The sequence below is a fragment of the Dendrobates tinctorius genome, unplaced genomic scaffold (assembly GCF_039654945.1).
Source record: "Dendrobates tinctorius isolate UK_male_01 unplaced genomic scaffold, ASM3965494v1 ptg000151l, whole genome shotgun sequence".
Classification (NCBI taxonomy): domain Eukaryota; kingdom Metazoa; phylum Chordata; class Amphibia; order Anura; family Dendrobatidae; genus Dendrobates; species Dendrobates tinctorius.
In genome coordinates, this window is record NW_027361818.1 from 1,021,924 (window position 1) to 1,037,960 (window position 16,037).

General features: G+C 35.4%; 7 non-coding genes across 7 annotated transcripts; all 7 read right to left on the reverse strand.

Moving 5' to 3' along the window:
- Positions 1 to 716: 716 nt before the first annotated feature.
- TRNAS-UGA (transfer RNA serine (anticodon UGA)) lies at positions 717 to 798 on the reverse strand. The gene has a single exon. It is a non-coding gene; the product is annotated as a tRNA-Ser (tRNA).
- Positions 799 to 4,278: 3,480 nt separating this feature from the next.
- TRNAS-UGA (transfer RNA serine (anticodon UGA)) lies at positions 4,279 to 4,360 on the reverse strand. Its single transcript has one exon. It is a non-coding gene; the product is annotated as a tRNA-Ser (tRNA).
- Positions 4,361 to 5,955: 1,595 nt separating this feature from the next.
- TRNAS-UGA (transfer RNA serine (anticodon UGA)) lies at positions 5,956 to 6,037 on the reverse strand. Its single transcript has one exon. It is a non-coding gene; the product is annotated as a tRNA-Ser (tRNA).
- Positions 6,038 to 9,517: 3,480 nt separating this feature from the next.
- TRNAS-UGA (transfer RNA serine (anticodon UGA)) lies at positions 9,518 to 9,599 on the reverse strand. Its single transcript has one exon. It is a non-coding gene; the product is annotated as a tRNA-Ser (tRNA).
- Positions 9,600 to 10,357: 758 nt separating this feature from the next.
- On the reverse strand, positions 10,358 to 10,439 carry TRNAS-UGA (transfer RNA serine (anticodon UGA)). The gene has a single exon. It is a non-coding gene; the product is annotated as a tRNA-Ser (tRNA).
- A 3,483-nt stretch (positions 10,440 to 13,922) lies between these two features.
- On the reverse strand, positions 13,923 to 14,004 carry TRNAS-UGA (transfer RNA serine (anticodon UGA)). The gene has a single exon. It is a non-coding gene; the product is annotated as a tRNA-Ser (tRNA).
- Positions 14,005 to 15,600: 1,596 nt separating this feature from the next.
- On the reverse strand, positions 15,601 to 15,682 carry TRNAS-UGA (transfer RNA serine (anticodon UGA)). Its single transcript has one exon. It is a non-coding gene; the product is annotated as a tRNA-Ser (tRNA).
- Positions 15,683 to 16,037: the final 355 nt, after the last annotated feature.

Genomic DNA, 16,037 nt, shown 5'->3' on the forward strand with positions numbered 1-16,037 from the left:
GAGAAGATTTTGGCCTAAGTTCGCATGAATATCTATTGTAGGATACAGCCATGAGCAAGAGAACTTGACTGACTTACTGAAGAGAAAGGAGTGGTCTGAGATCAAAGAGTAGAAGGAGATGAATGGATTGTATATTGAGAAACGCAGAGATTTTGTTGACCACATGTTTCTCATGGTTAAAATTGTCTTTGGTTTCCGCACACTGTCAGGGAATTAATCTGCATTGTTTTATTATTCCCAGCTTCTGCTATATTTTCTTTTCACTAATCTTTCATGTGCAAAATCCAATCTTTTCAAAGGTAAAACAATAAACTGTGAACACGATTTCATTCAACATGAAGATTTCAAGTCCATCGTCTTAAAAATGCAGCCATCAAAATATATGGCATTGCTGATGGTTCTCAGTTGTGTTTTTGGAACCAGTTTAAATACTTTCATTGACTTTTTATTGCTGAAAGAAATTTGGTGTAGAGGATTTCCAGCAACCAATACATACATTTCTATTATGGGCAATGATGTCATCAATATCATTCGAAAAATGGAGTAACATTTCTTGAAGTTTTCATACTGCTTAATTTCATTCTTGAGGCAGATTTTGAGTCAAACATGTTGGAGTTGTCCCATTTTCATATCACTTGGCCCGTTTTAATAATATACTGTATATATTATTTTACTCTTTTCGAGAAGGTCCAAAGTTTTGACCAAGTAAAACACTGCGCTGTGAACAGGATTTGAACCTGTGCGGGGATACCCCACTGGATTTCAATTCCAACGCCTTAACCACTCGGCCATCACAGCCAACTGTTGAATAATCTATCAGATGTTTTTGCCATGTGAGCACAGAGGGAAAGCCTGTGAGAAGATTTTGGTCTAAGTTCACCTGAAACTCTACTGAACTACACAGCCATGAGCATGAAAACTAGACTGACTTACTGAAGAGAAAGAAGTGGTCTGAGATCAAAGAGTAGAAGGAGATAAATGGATTGTATATTAAGAAACGCAGTGATTTTGTTGACCACATGTTTCTCATGCTTAAAATTGTGATTGGACACCGCGCACTGCCAGGGAATTAATCTGCATTTTTTTATTATTCCGAACTTTTACTATATTTTCTTTTCACTAATCTTTCATAAGCAAAATCCAATCTTTTCAAAACTAATACAATAAACTGAACATGATTTCATCCAACAAGAAGATTTCAAGTCCATCGTCTTAAAAATGCAGCCATCAAAATATATGGCATTGCTGATGGTTCTCAGTTGTCTTTTTGGAACCAGTTTAAATACTTTAATTGACATTTTATTGCTGAAAGAAATTTGGTGTAGAGGATTTCCAGCTATCAATACATAGATTTCTATTATCTGCAAATGATGTCATCAATATCATGGGAAACATCTAGTAATATTTCTTTAAGTTTTCATACTTGTTAATTTCATTCTTGAGACAGATTTCGACTCAAATATATTTAGTAGTCCCATTTTCATATGTCTTGTCCCATTTTAATAATATACTGTATATATTATTTTTCTCTTTTCGAGAAAGTCCAAAGTTTTGACCAAGTAAAACACTGCACTGTGAACAGGATTTGAACCTGTGTGGGGATTTGCGGCCATCACAGCCAATTATAGGCTCACTTTATCAGATGTGTTTGCCATGTGAACACAGAGAACAGCCTGTGAAAAGATTTTGGCCTAAATTCGCATGAATATCTATTGTAGGATACAGCCATGAGCAAGAGAACTTGACTGACTTACTGAAGAGAAAGGAGTGGTCTGAGATTAACACTAGAACTTCTGTACTCGTGACACCTACTAGAACTACTGAATGTAGTCATTTTGACTACTGACTTGTTTTCGTTATTAGAGTTTCATTTGTGGTTATTTATTAATTATATTTTTTTAATGTATTATTATTGTGAGATCCAACAGTAATGCTTTGGAATGTTTTTTTTATTTATTTTTTTTCATATTTTTCTACAGGAAATAACAAAAGTAAAGTAAGCAAAACAATAATAGACGTTTTAAAATAATTTATTATTAAAGTGCACACATATAAACAACAACTCAAGAACAACAAGCAGAGAAAATGTAAGTGAAGGAGAAGAAAAATGAAAATATGGCGCAGAATCTCAATAAAAACGACCAACCGTTATTATGAAGTACAACCGGTAACTTTCTAAACATTTGTTGATTCGCATTTCAGGCATCGTCTTTCAATTACAGCGGTACATTGCCCACACAAAGACTTATGGCAAGTCATACAATTTCCAACAGATCGATTTATTTTTGCATTTTGCTTTTATCTGGCAAAGTTTTTTTTGAGACATCACATCTGAAGATGTAGCAACTTGAGACATGCCACCCTTTCCCCTAGATACAACATACGGACCACTCAACTCTGTGACAAGCTTTTGCAAAAATGCCTTGCGTGACATTTGTCAGGTGGTCATCTTCTTGTATAATATCCAAGCATTTATACCCGCTAAGTCTAAGGTATTTTCAAATGCGTGAACAGGCCGTCTCCTAGTACCTGTTCTTGTGCTGTATTTGCGTGCCATCTGATCTACTACATCTACTCCATATTTTGTTTCATTATAAAACTTTACAGTTTCTGGAGATTTTTTGGAGATTCAGAAGCAACAAGAACATCGGGATGGACGGAACTCAGAATTATCACATTTTTGGTTGGCTTACCTTGATACACGGTAAGTGTAAAATTATCCTCATTTTTATAGACTTTAGTGCTGTACAACTTTTCTTTCATTGTTTTTATTTCTTTAGGCACTTCTCGTCTTATCTTATTTAGCGTTCCCACGATAGTCGTTCCCTGGCTTTTTAGCTGTTTGGCAAGTTTTACTGATGTAAAATAATTATCGGTGGTTACATTTCGACCTTTTTTCAAAAACGGCTGCAATAGTTTCATGACTACGTGGTCAGCTAAACGGTCATCAGCACGGCGTGAATCATCTTTACCCAGATAAGGGAAGCCATTTACAACATATTTACTATCCTTATCTACAGCTAGCCAAAATTTATGGCCATATTTATCTGGCTTGGAAGGTGTATACTGTGTGAAAGGACACCTGGTTTTGCTTGGAAAAGTTGTTCATCAACCGTAATGTATGGGCCAGGTTTGTAACAAGCAATGCAATTGGCAATAAACCTGTCCCACACAATAGAAAAGAGAGCAAATTTGCCGGTTTGCAGTCTCTGCGATCGATTGGACTTCTCATCAAATCTGAGGTAATGCATAATTTCTACAAAACGGTCCCTAGACATTATCGCTTTGCATAACGGTATTCCCCAGTCATAATCTAACCAGGTAACACGAAGAAAATGTGAAAAGTTGACATCTGAATTGAACTAAATCTATATGAACATCAGGGTAAATAAGATACAGTGAAAAAATTATGCACAAAACTTTACAGCAACGTTTAGTGACAAAAGGACAGCAAAATATAGCAGGTAGTCAAAAAGACTACCTTTTAGTAGTTATAGGTGAATGTTGAAATAAATGGGCAATTTTTGCACCTAAATTATTTATTGCCACAAAATCTTTTTTAACATCCTATTTGAGGAAAAGTCACCGAGTCTCAAGCCGGAATTCCAAAAAATGTAGTCACAGAGGAGAAATACATACTGCGAAGTAGTCAAAATGACTACCTCAGTAGTTCTAGTGTTAAAGAGTAGAAGGAGATGAATGGATTGTATATTGAGAAACGCAGAGATTTTGTTGACCACGTGTTTCTAATGGTTAAAATTGTCTTTGGTTTCCGCACACTGTCAGGGAATTAATCTGCATTGTTTTATTATTCCCAGCTTTTACTACATTTTCTTTTCACTAATCTTTCATGTGCAAAATCCAATCTTTCAAAGGTAAAACAATAAACTGTGAACACGATTTCATCCAACATGAAGATTTCAAGTCCATCGTCTTAAAAATGCAGTCATCAAAATATATGGCATTGCTGATGGTTCTCAGTTGTCTTTTTGGAACCAGTTTAAATACTTTCATTGACTTTTTATTGCTGAAAGAAATTTGGTGTAGAAGATTTCCAGCAAATACATAGATTTCTATTATCTGCAAATGATGTCATCAATATCATGGGGAACATCGAGTAATATTTCTTGAAGTTTTCATACTGCTTAATTTCATTCTTGAGGCAAACATGTTGGAGTTGTCCCATTTTCATATCACTTGGCCCGTTTTAATAATATACTGTATATATTATTTTACTCTTTTCGAGAAGGTCCAAAGTTTTGACCAAGTAAAACACTGCGCTGTGAACAGGATTTAAACCTGTGCGGGGATACCCCACTGGATTTCAAGTCCAACGCCTTAACCACTCGGCCATCACAGCCAACTGTTGAATAATCTATCAGATGTTTTTGCCATGTGAGCACAGAGGGAAAGCCTGTGAGAAGATTTTGGTCTAAGTTCACCTGAATCTCTACTGAACTACACAGCCATGAGCATGAAAACTAGACTGACTTACTGAAGAGAAAGAAGTGGTCTGAGATCAAAGAGTAGAAGGAGATAAATGGATTGTATATTAAGAAACGCAGTGATTTTGTTGACCACATGTTTCTCATGCTTAAAATTGTGGTTGGACACCGCGCACTGCCAGGGAATTAATCTGCATTTTTTTATTATTCCCAACTTTTACTATATTTTCTTTTCACTAATCTTTCATCAGCAAAATCCAATCTTTTCAAAACTAATACAATAAACTGAACATGATTTCATCCAACATGAAGATTTCAAGTCCATCGTCTTAAAAATGAAGCCATCAAAATATGTGGCATTGCTGATGGTTCTCAGTTGTCTTTTTGGAACCAGTTTAAATACTTTAATTGACATTTTATTGCTGAAAGAAATTTGGTGTAGAGGATTTCCAGCTATCAATACATAGATTTCTATTATCTGCAAATGATGTCATCAATATCATGGGAAACATCTAGTAATATTTTTTTAAGTTTTCATACTTGTTAATTTCAATCTTGAGACAGATTTCGACTCAAACATATTTAGTTGTCCCATTTTCATATGTCTTGGCCCATTTTAATAATATACTGTATATATTATTTTACTCTTTTCGGGAAGGTCCAAAGTTTTGACCAAGTAAAACACTGCACTGTGAACAGGTTTTGAACCTGTGTGGAGATTTGCGGCCATCACAGCCAATTATAGGCTCACTTTATCAGATGTGTTTGCCATGTGAACACAGAGAACAGCCTGTGAGAAGATTTTGGCCTAAGTTCGCATGAATATCTATTGTAGGATACAGCCATGAGCAAGAGAACTTGACTGACTTACTGAAGAGAAAGGAGTGGTCTGAGATCAAAGAGTAGAAGGAGATGAATGGATTGTATATTGAGAAACGCAGAGATTTTGTTGACCACATGTTTCTCATGGTTAAAATTGTCTTTGGTTTCCGCACACTGTCAGGGAATTAATCTGCATTGTTTTATTATTCCCAGCTTCTGCTATATTTTCTTTTCACTAATCTTTCATGTGCAAAATCCAATCTTTTCAAAGGTAAAACAATAAACTGTGAACACGATTTCATTCAACATGAAGATTTCAAGTCCATCGTCTTAAAAATGCAGCCATCAAAATATATGGCATTGCTGATGGTTCTAAGTTGTGTTTTTGGAACCAGTTTAAATACTTTCATTGACTTTTTATTGCTGAAAGAAATTTGGTGTAGAGGATTTCCAGCAACCAATACATAGATTTCTATTATGGGCAATGATGTCATCAATATCATTCGAAAAATGGAGTAACATTTCTTGAAGTTTTCATACTGCTTAATTTCATTCTTGAGGCAGATTTTGAGTCAAACATGTTGGAGTTGTCCCATTTTCATATCACTTGGCCCGTTTTAATAATATACTGTATATATTATTTTACTCTTTTCGAGAAGGTCCAAAGTTTTGACCAAGTAAAACACTGCGCTGTGAACAGGATTTGAACCTGTGCGGGGATACCCCACTGGATTTCAAGTCCAACGCCTTAACCACTCGGCCATCACAGCCAACTGTTGAATAATCTATCAGATGTTTTTGCCATGTGAGCACAGAGGGAAAGCCTGTGAGAAGATTTTGGTCTAAGTTCACCTGAAACTCTACTGAACTACACAGCCATGAGCATGAAAACTAGACTGACTTACTGAAGAGAAAGAAGTGGTCTGAGATCAAAGAGTAGAAGGAGATAAATGGATTGTATATTAAGAAACGCAGTGATTTTGTTGACCACATGTTTCTCATGCTTAAAATTGTGGTTGGACACCGCGCACTGCCAGGGAATTAATCTGCATTTTTTTATTATTCCGAACTTTTACTATATTTTCTTTTCACTAATCTTTCATAAGCAAAATCCAATCTTTTCAAAACTAATACAATAAACTGAACATGATTTCATCCAACAAGAAGATTTCAAGTCCATCGTCTTAAAAATGCAGCCATCAAAATATATGGCATTGCTGATGGTTCTCAGTTGTCTTTTTGGAACCAGTTTAAATACTTTAATTGACATTTTATTGCTGAAAGAAATTTGGTGTAGAGGATTTCCAGCTATCAATACATAGATTTCTATTATCTGCAAATGATGTCATCAATATCATGGGAAACATCTAGTAATATTTCTTTAAGTTTTCATACTTGTTAATTTCATTCTTGAGACAGATTTCGACTCAAATATATTTAGTAGTCCCATTTTCATATGTCTTGTCCCATTTTAATAATATACTGTATATATTATTTTTCTCTTTTCGAGAAAGTCCAAAGTTTTGACCAAGTAAAACACTGCACTGTGAACAGGTTTTGAACCTGTGTGGGGATTTGCGGCCATCACAGCCAATTATAGGCTCACTTTATCAGATGTGTTTGCCATGTGAACACAGAGAACAGCCTGTGAAAAGATTTTGGCCTAAATTCGCATGAATATCTATTGTAGGATACAGCCATGAGCAAGAGAACTTGACTGACTTACTGAAGAGAAAGGAGTGGTCTGAGATTAACACTAGAACTTCTGTACTCGTGACACCTACTAGAACTACTGAATGTAGTCATTTTGACTACTGACTTGTTTTCGTTATTAGAGTTTCATTTGTGGTTATTTATTAATTATATTTTTTTAATGTATTATTATTGTGAGATCCAACAGTAATGCTTTGGAATGTTTTTTTTATTTATTTTTTTTCATATTTTTCTACAGGAAATAACAAAAGTAAAGTAAGCAAAACAATAATAGACGTTTTAAAATAATTTATTATTAAAGTGCACACATATAAACAACAACTCAAGAACAACAAGCAGAGAAAATGTAAGTGAAGGAGAAGAAAAATGAAAATATGGCGCAGAATCTCAATAAAAACGACCAACCGTTATTATGAAGTACAACCGGTAACTTTCTAAACATTTGTTGATTCGCATTTCAGGCATCGTCTTTCAATTACAGCGGTACATTGCCCACACAAAGACTTATGGCAAGTCATACAATTTCCAACAGATCGATTTATTTTTGCATTTTGCTTTTATCTGGCAAAGTTTTTTTTGAGACATCACATCTGAAGATGTAGCAACTTGAGACATGCCACCCTTTCCCCTAGATACAACATACGGACCACTCAACTCTGTGACAAGCTTTTGCAAAAATGCCTTGCGTGACATTTGTCAGGTGGTCATCTTCTTGTATAATATCCAAGCATTTATACCCGCTAAGTCTAAGGTATTTTCAAATGCGTGAACAGGCCGTCTCCTAGTACCTGTTCTTGTGCTGTATTTGCGTGCCATCTGATCTACTACATCTACTCCATATTTTGTTTCATTATAAAACTTTACAGTTTCTGGAGATTTTTTGGAGATTCAGAAGCAACAAGAACATCGGGATGGACGGAACTCAGAATTATCACATTTTTGGTTGGCTTACCTTGATACACGGTAAGTGTAAAATTATCCTCATTTTTATAGACTTTAGTGCTGTACAACTTTTCTTTCATTGTTTTTATTTCTTTAGGCACTTCTCGTCTTATCTTATTTAGCGTTCCCACGATAGTCGTTCCCTGGCTTTTTAGCTGTTTGGCAAGTTTTACTGATGTAAAATAATTATCGGTGGTTACATTTCGACCTTTTTTCAAAAACGGCTGCAATAGTTTCATGACTACGTGGTCAGCTAAACGGTCATCAGCACGGCGTGAATCATCTTTACCCAGATAAGGGAAGCCATTTACAACATATTTACTATCCTTATCTACAGCTAGCCAAAATTTATGGCCATATTTATCTGGCTTTGAAGGTGTATACTGTGTGAAAGGACACCTGGTTTTGCTTGGAAAAGTTGTTCATCAACCGTAATGTATGGGCCAGGTTTGTAACAAGCAATGCAATTGGCAATAAACCTGTCCCACACAATAGAAAAGAGAGCAAATTTGCCGGTTTGCAGTCTCTGCGATCGATTGGACTTCTCATCAAATCTGAGGTAATGCATAATTTCTACAAAACGGTCCCTAGACATTATCGCTTTGCATAACGGTATTCCCCAGTCATAATCTAACCAGGTAACACGATGAAAATGTGAAAAGTTGACATCTGAATTGAACTAAATCTATATGAACATCAGGGTAAATAAGATACAGTGAAAAAATTATGCACAAAACTTTACAGCAACGTTTAGTGACAAAAGGACAGCAAAATATAGCAGGTAGTCAAAAAGACTACCTTTTAGTAGTTATAGGTGAATGTTGAAATAAATGGGCAATTTTTGCACCTAAATTATTTATTGCCACAAAATCTTTTTTAACATCCTATTTGAGGAAAAGTCACCGAGTCTCAAGCCGGAATTCCAAAAAATGTAGTCACAGAGGAGAAATACATAGTGCGAAGTAGTCAAAATGACTACCTCAGTAGTTCTAGTGTTAAAGAGTAGAAGGAGATGAATGGATTGTATATTGAGAAACGCAGAGATTTTGTTGACCACGTGTTTCTAATGGTTAAAATTGTCTTTGGTTTCCGCACACTGTCAGGGAATTAATCTGCATTGTTTTATTATTCCCAGCTTTTACTACATTTTCTTTTCACTAATCTTTCATGTGCAAAATCCAATCTTTCAAAGGTAAAACAATAAACTGTGAACACGATTTCATCCAACATGAAGATTTCAAGTCCATCGTCTTAAAAATGCAGCCATCAAAATATATGGCATTGCTGATGGTTCTCAGTTGTCTTTTTGGAACCAGTTTAAATACTTTCATTGACTTTTTATTGCTGAAAGAAATTTGGTGTAGAAGATTTCCAGCAAATACATAGATTTCTATTATCTGCAAATGATGTCATCAATATCATGGGGAACATCGAGTAATATTTCTTGAAGTTTTCATACTGCTTAATTTCATTCTTGAGGCAAACATGTTGGAGTTGTCCCATTTTCATATCACTTGGCCCGTTTTAATAATATACTGTATATATTATTTTACTCTTTTCGAGAAGGTCCAAAGTTTTGACCAAGTAAAACACTGCGCTGTGAACAGGATTTGAACCTGTGCGGGGATACCCCACTGGATTTCAAGTCCAACGCCTTAACCACTCGGCCATCACAGCCAACTGTTCAATAATCTATCAGATGTTTTTGCCATGTGAGCACAGAGGGAAAGCCTGTGAGAAGATTTTGGTCTAAGTTCACCTGAATCTCTACTGAACTACACAGCCATGAGCATGAAAACTAGACTGACTTACTGAAGAGAAAGAAGTGGTCTGAGATCAAAGAGTAGAAGGAGATAAATGGATTGTATATTAAGAAACGCAGTGATTTTGTTGACCACATGTTTCTCATGCTTAAAATTGTGGTTGGACACCGCGCACTGCCAGGGAATTAATCTGCATTTTTTTATTATTCCCAACTTTTACTATATTTTCTTTTCACTAATCTTTCATAAGCAAAATCCAATCTTTTCAAAACTAATACAATAAACTGAACATGATTTCATCCAACAAGAAGATTTCAAGTCCATCGTCTTAAAAATGCAGCCATCAAAATATATGGCATTGCTGATGGTTCTCAGTTGTCTTTTTGGAACCAGTTTAAATACTTTCATTGACTTTTTATTGCTGAAAGAAATTTGGTGTAGAAGATTTCCAGCAAATACATAGATTTCTATTATCTGCAAATGATGTCATCAATATCATGGGGAACATCGAGTAATATTTCTTGAAGTTTTCATACTGCTTAATTTCATTCTTGAGGCAAACATGTTGGAGTTGTCCCATTTTCATATCACTTGGCCCGTTTTAATAATATACTGTATATATTATTTTACTCTTTTCGAGAAGGTCCAAAGTTTTGACCAAGTAAAACACTGCGCTGTGAACAGGATTTGAACCTGTGCGGGGATACCCCACTGGATTTCAAGTCCAACGCCTTAACCACTCGGCCATCACAGCCAACTGTTGAATAATCTATCAGATGTTTTTGCCATGTGAGCACAGAGGGAAAGCCTGTGAGAAGATTTTGGTCTAAGTTCACCTGAATCTCTACTGAACTACACAGCCATGAGCATGAAAACTAGACTGACTTACTGAAGAGAAAGAAGTGGTCTGAGATCAAAGAGTAGAAGGAGATAAATGGATTGTATATTAAGAAACGCAGTGATTTTGTTGACCACATGTTTCTCATGCTTAAAATTGTGGTTGGACACCGCGCACTGCCAGGGAATTAATCTGCATTTTTTTATTATTCCCAACTTTTACTATATTTTCTTTTCACTAATCTTTCATAAGCAAAATCCAATCTTTTCAAAACTAATACAATAAACTGAACATGATTTCATCCAACAAGAAGATTTCAAGTCCATCGTCTTAAAAATGCAGCCATCAAAATATATGGCATTGCTGATGGTTCTCAGTTGTCTTTTTGGAACCAGTTTAAATACTTTAATTGACATTTTATTGCTGAAAGAAATTTGGTGTAGAGGATTTCCAGCTATCAATACATAGATTTCTATTATCTGCAAATGATGTCATCAATATCATGGGAAACATCTAGTAATATTTCTTTAAGTTTTCATACTTGTTAATTTCATTCTTGAGACAGATTTCGACTCAAATATATTTAGTAGTCCCATTTTCATATGTCTTGTCCCATTTTAATAATATACTGTATATATTATTTTACTCTTTTCGAGAAAGTCCAAAGTTTTGACCAAGTAAAACACTGCACTGTGAACAGGATTTGAACCTGTGTGGGGATTTGCGGCCATCACAGCCAATTATAGGCTCACTTTATCAGATGTGTTTGCCATGTGAACACAGAGAACAGCCTGTGAAAAGATTTTGGCCTAAATTCGCATGAATATCTATTGTAGGATACAGCCATGAGCAAGAGAACTTGACTGACTTACTGAAGAGAAAGGAGTGGTCTGAGATTAACACTAGAACTACTGTACTCGTGACACCTACTAGAACTACTGAATGTAGTCATTTTGACTACTGACTTGTTTTCGTTATTAGAGTTTCATTCGTGGTTATTTATTAATTATATTTTTTTAATGTATTATTATTGTGAGATCCAACAGTAATGCTTTGGAATGTTTTTTTTATTTATTTTTTTTCATATTTTTCTACAGGAAATAACAAAAGTAAAGTAAGCAAAACAATAATAGACGTTTTAAAATAATTTATTATTAAAGTGCACACATATAAACAACAACTCAAGAACAACAAGCAGAGAAAATGTAAGTGAAGGAGAAGAAAAATGAAAATATGGCGCAGAATCTCAATAAAAACGACCAACCGTTATTATGAAGTACAACCGGTAACTTTCTAAACATTTGTTGATTCGCATTTCAGGCATCGTCTTTCAATTACAGCGGTACATTGCCCACACAAAGACTTATGGCAAGTCATACAATTTCCAACAGATCGATTTATTTTTGCATTTTGCTTTTATCTGGCAAAGTTTTTTTTGAGACATCACATCTGAAGATGTAGCAACTTGAGACATGCCACCCTTTCCCCTAGATACAACATACGGACCACTCAACTCTGTGACAAGCTTTTGCAAAAATGCCTTGCGTGACATTTGTCAGGTGGTCATCTTCTTGTATAATATCCAAGCATTTATACCCGCTAAGTCTAAGGTATTTTCAAATGCGTGAACAGGCCATCTCCTAGTACCTGTTCTTGTGCTGTATTTGCGTGCCATCTGATCTACTACATCTACTCCATATTTTGTTTCATTATAAAACTTTACAGTTTCTGGAGATTTTTTGGAGATTCAGAAGCAACAAGAACATCGGGATGGACGGAACTCAGAATTATCACATTTTTGGTTGGCTTACCTTGATACACGGTAAGTGTAAAATTATCCTCATTTTTATAGACTTTAGTGCTGTACAACTTTTCTTTCATTGTTTTTATTTCTTTAGGCACTTCTCGTCTTATCTTATTTAGCGTTCCCACGATAGTCGTTCCCTGGCTTTTTAGCTGTTTGGCAAGTTTTACTGATGTAAAATAATTATCGGTGGTTACATTTCGACCTTTTTTCAAAAACGGCTGCAATAGTTTCATGACTACGTGGTCAGCTAAACGGTCATCAGCACGGCGTGAATCATCTTTACCCAGATAAGGGAAGCCATTTACAACATATTTACTATCCTTATCTACAGCTAGCCAAAATTTATGGCCATATTTATCTGGCTTGGAAGGTGTATACTGTGTGAAAGGACACCTGGTTTTGCTAGGAAAAGTTGTTCATCAACCGTAATGTATGGGCCAGGTTTGTAACAAGCAATGCAATTGGCAATAAACCTGTCCCACACAATAGAAAAGAGAGCAAATTTGCCGGTTTGCAGTCTCTGCGATCGATTGGACTTCTCATCAAATCTGAGGTAATGCATAATTTCTACAAAACGGTCCCTAGACATTATCGCTTTGCATAACGGTATTCCCCAGTCATAATCTAACCAGGTAACACGATGAAAATGTGAAAAGTTGACATCTGAATTGAACTAAATCTATATGAACATCAGGGTAAATAAGATACAGTGAAAAAATTATGCACAAAACTTTACAGCAACTTTTAGTGACAAAAGGACAGCAAAATATAGCAGGTAGTCAAAAAGACTACCTTTTAGCAGTTATAGGTGAATGTTGAAATAAATGGGCAATTTTTGCACCTAAATTATTTATTGCCACAAAATCTTTTTTAACATCCTATTTGAGGAAAAGTCACCGAGTCTCAAGCCGGAATTCCAAAAAATGTAGTCACAGAGGAGAAATACATAGTGCGAAGTAGTCAAAATGACTATCTCAGTAGTTCTAGTGTTAAAGAGTAGAAGGAGATGAATGGATTGTATATTGAGAAACGCAGAGATTTTGTTGACCACGTGTTTCTAATGGTTAAAATTGTCTTTGGTTTCCGCACACTGTCAGGGAATTAATCTACATTGTTTTATTATTCCCAGCTTTTACTACATTTTCTTTTCACTAATCTTTCATGTGCAAAATCCAATCTTTCAAAGGTAAAACAATAAACTGTGAACACGATTTCATCCAACATGAAGATTTCAAGTCCATCGTCTTAAAAATGCAGCCATCAAAATATATGGCATTGCTGATGGTTCTCAGTTGTCTTTTTGGAACCAGTTTAAATGCTTTCATTGACTTTTTATTGCTGAAAGAAATTTGGTGTAGAAGATTTCCAGCAATCAATACATAGATTTCTATTATCTGCAAATGATGTCATCAATATCATGGGGAACATCGAGTAATATTTCTTGAAGTTTTCATACTGCTTAATTTCATTCTTGAGGCAAACATGTTGGAGTTGTCCCATTTTCATATCACTTGGCCCGTTTTAATAATATACTGTATATATTATTTTACTCTTTTCGAGAAGGTCCAAAGTTTTGACCAAGTAAAACACTGCGCTGTGAACAGGATTTGAACCTGTGCGGGGATACCCCATTGGATTTCAAGTCCAACGCCTTAACCAGTCGTCCATCACAGCCAACTGTTGAATAATCTATCAGATGTTTTTGCCATGTGAGCACAGAGGGAAAGCCTGTGAGAAGATTTTGGTCTAAGTTCACCTGAATCTCTACTGAACTACACAGCCATGAGCATGAAAACTAGACTGACTTACTGAAGAGAAAGAAGTGGTCTGAGATCAAAGAGTAGAAGGAGATAAATGGATTGTATATTAAGAAACGCAGTGATTTTGTTGACCACATGTTTCTCATGCTTAAAATTGTGGTTGGACACCGCGCACTGCCAGGGAATTAATCTCCATTTTTTTATTATTCCCAACTTTTACTATATTTTCTTTTCACTAATCTTTCATAAGCAAAATCCAATCTTTTCAAAACTAATACAATAAACTGAACATGATTTCATCCAACATGAAGATTTCAAGTCCATCGTCTTAAAAATGCAGCCATCAAAATATGTGGCATTGCTGATGGTTCTCAGTTGTCTTTTTGGAACCAGTTTAAATACTTTAATTGACATTTTATTGCTGAAAGAAATTTGGTGTAGAGGATTTCCAGCTATCAATACATAGATTTCTATTATCTGCAAATGATGTCATCAATATCATGGGAAACATCTAGTAATATTTTTTTCAGTTTTCATACTTGTTAATTTCAATCTTGAGACAGATTTCGACTCAAACATATTTAGTTGTCCCATTTTCATATGTCTTGGCCCATTTTAATAATATACTGTATATATTATTTTACTCTTTTCGAGAAGGTCCAAAGTTTTGACCAAGTAAAACACTGCACTGTGAACAGGTTTTGAACCTGTGTGGAGATTTGCGGCCATCACAGCCAATTATAGGCTCACTTTATCAGATGTGTTTGCCATGTGAACACAGAGAACAGCCTGTGAGAAGATTTTGGCCTAAGTTCGCATGAATATCTATTGTAGGATACAGCCATGAGCAAGAGAACTTGACTGACTTACTGAAGAGAAAGGAGTGGTCTGAGATCAAAGAGTAGAACGAGATGAATGGATTGTATATTGAGAAACGCAGAGATTTTGTTGACCACATGTTTCTCATGGTTAAAATTGTCTTTGGTTTCCGCACACTGTCAGGGAATTAATCTGCATTGTTTTATTATTCCCAGTTTCTGCTATATTTTCTTTTCACTAATCTTTCATGTGCAAAATCCAATCTTTTCAAAGGTAAAACAATAAACTGTGAACACGATTTCATTCAACATGAAGATTTCAAGTCCATCGTCTTAAAAATGCAGCCATCAAAATATATGGCATTGCTGATGGTTCTCAGTTGTGTTTTTGGAACCAGTTTAAATACTTTCATTGACTTTTTATTGCTGAAAGAAATTTGGTGTAGAGGATTTCCAGCAACCAATACATAGATTTCTATTATGGGCAAATGATGTCATCAATATCATGCGAAAAATGGAGTAACATTTCTTGAAGTTTTCATACTGCTTAATTTCATTCTTGAGGCAGATTTTGAGTCAAACATGTTGGAGTTGTCCCATTTTCATATCACTTGGCCCGTTTTAATAATATACTGTATATATTATTTTACTCTTTTCGAGAAGGTCCAAAGTTTTGACCAAGTAAAACACTGCGCTGTGAACAGGATTTGAACCTGTGCGGGGATACCCCATTGGATTTCAAGTCCAACGCCTTAACCACTCGGCCATCACAGCCAACTTTTGACTAATCTATCAGATGTTTTTGCCATGTGAGCACAGAGGGAAAGCCTGTGAGAAGATTTTGGTCTAAGTTCACCTGAAACTCTACTGAACTACACAGCCATGAGCATGAAAACTAGACTGACTTACTGAAGAGAAAGAAGTGGTCTGAGATCAAAGAGTAGAAGGAGATAAATGGATTGTATATTAAGAAACGCAGTGATTTTGTTGACCACATGTTTCTCATGCTTAAAATTGTGGTTGGACACCGCGCACTGCCAGGGAATTAATCTGCATTTTTTTATTATTCCGAACTTTTACTATATTTTCTTTTCACTAATCTTTCATAAGCAAAATCCAATCTTTTCAA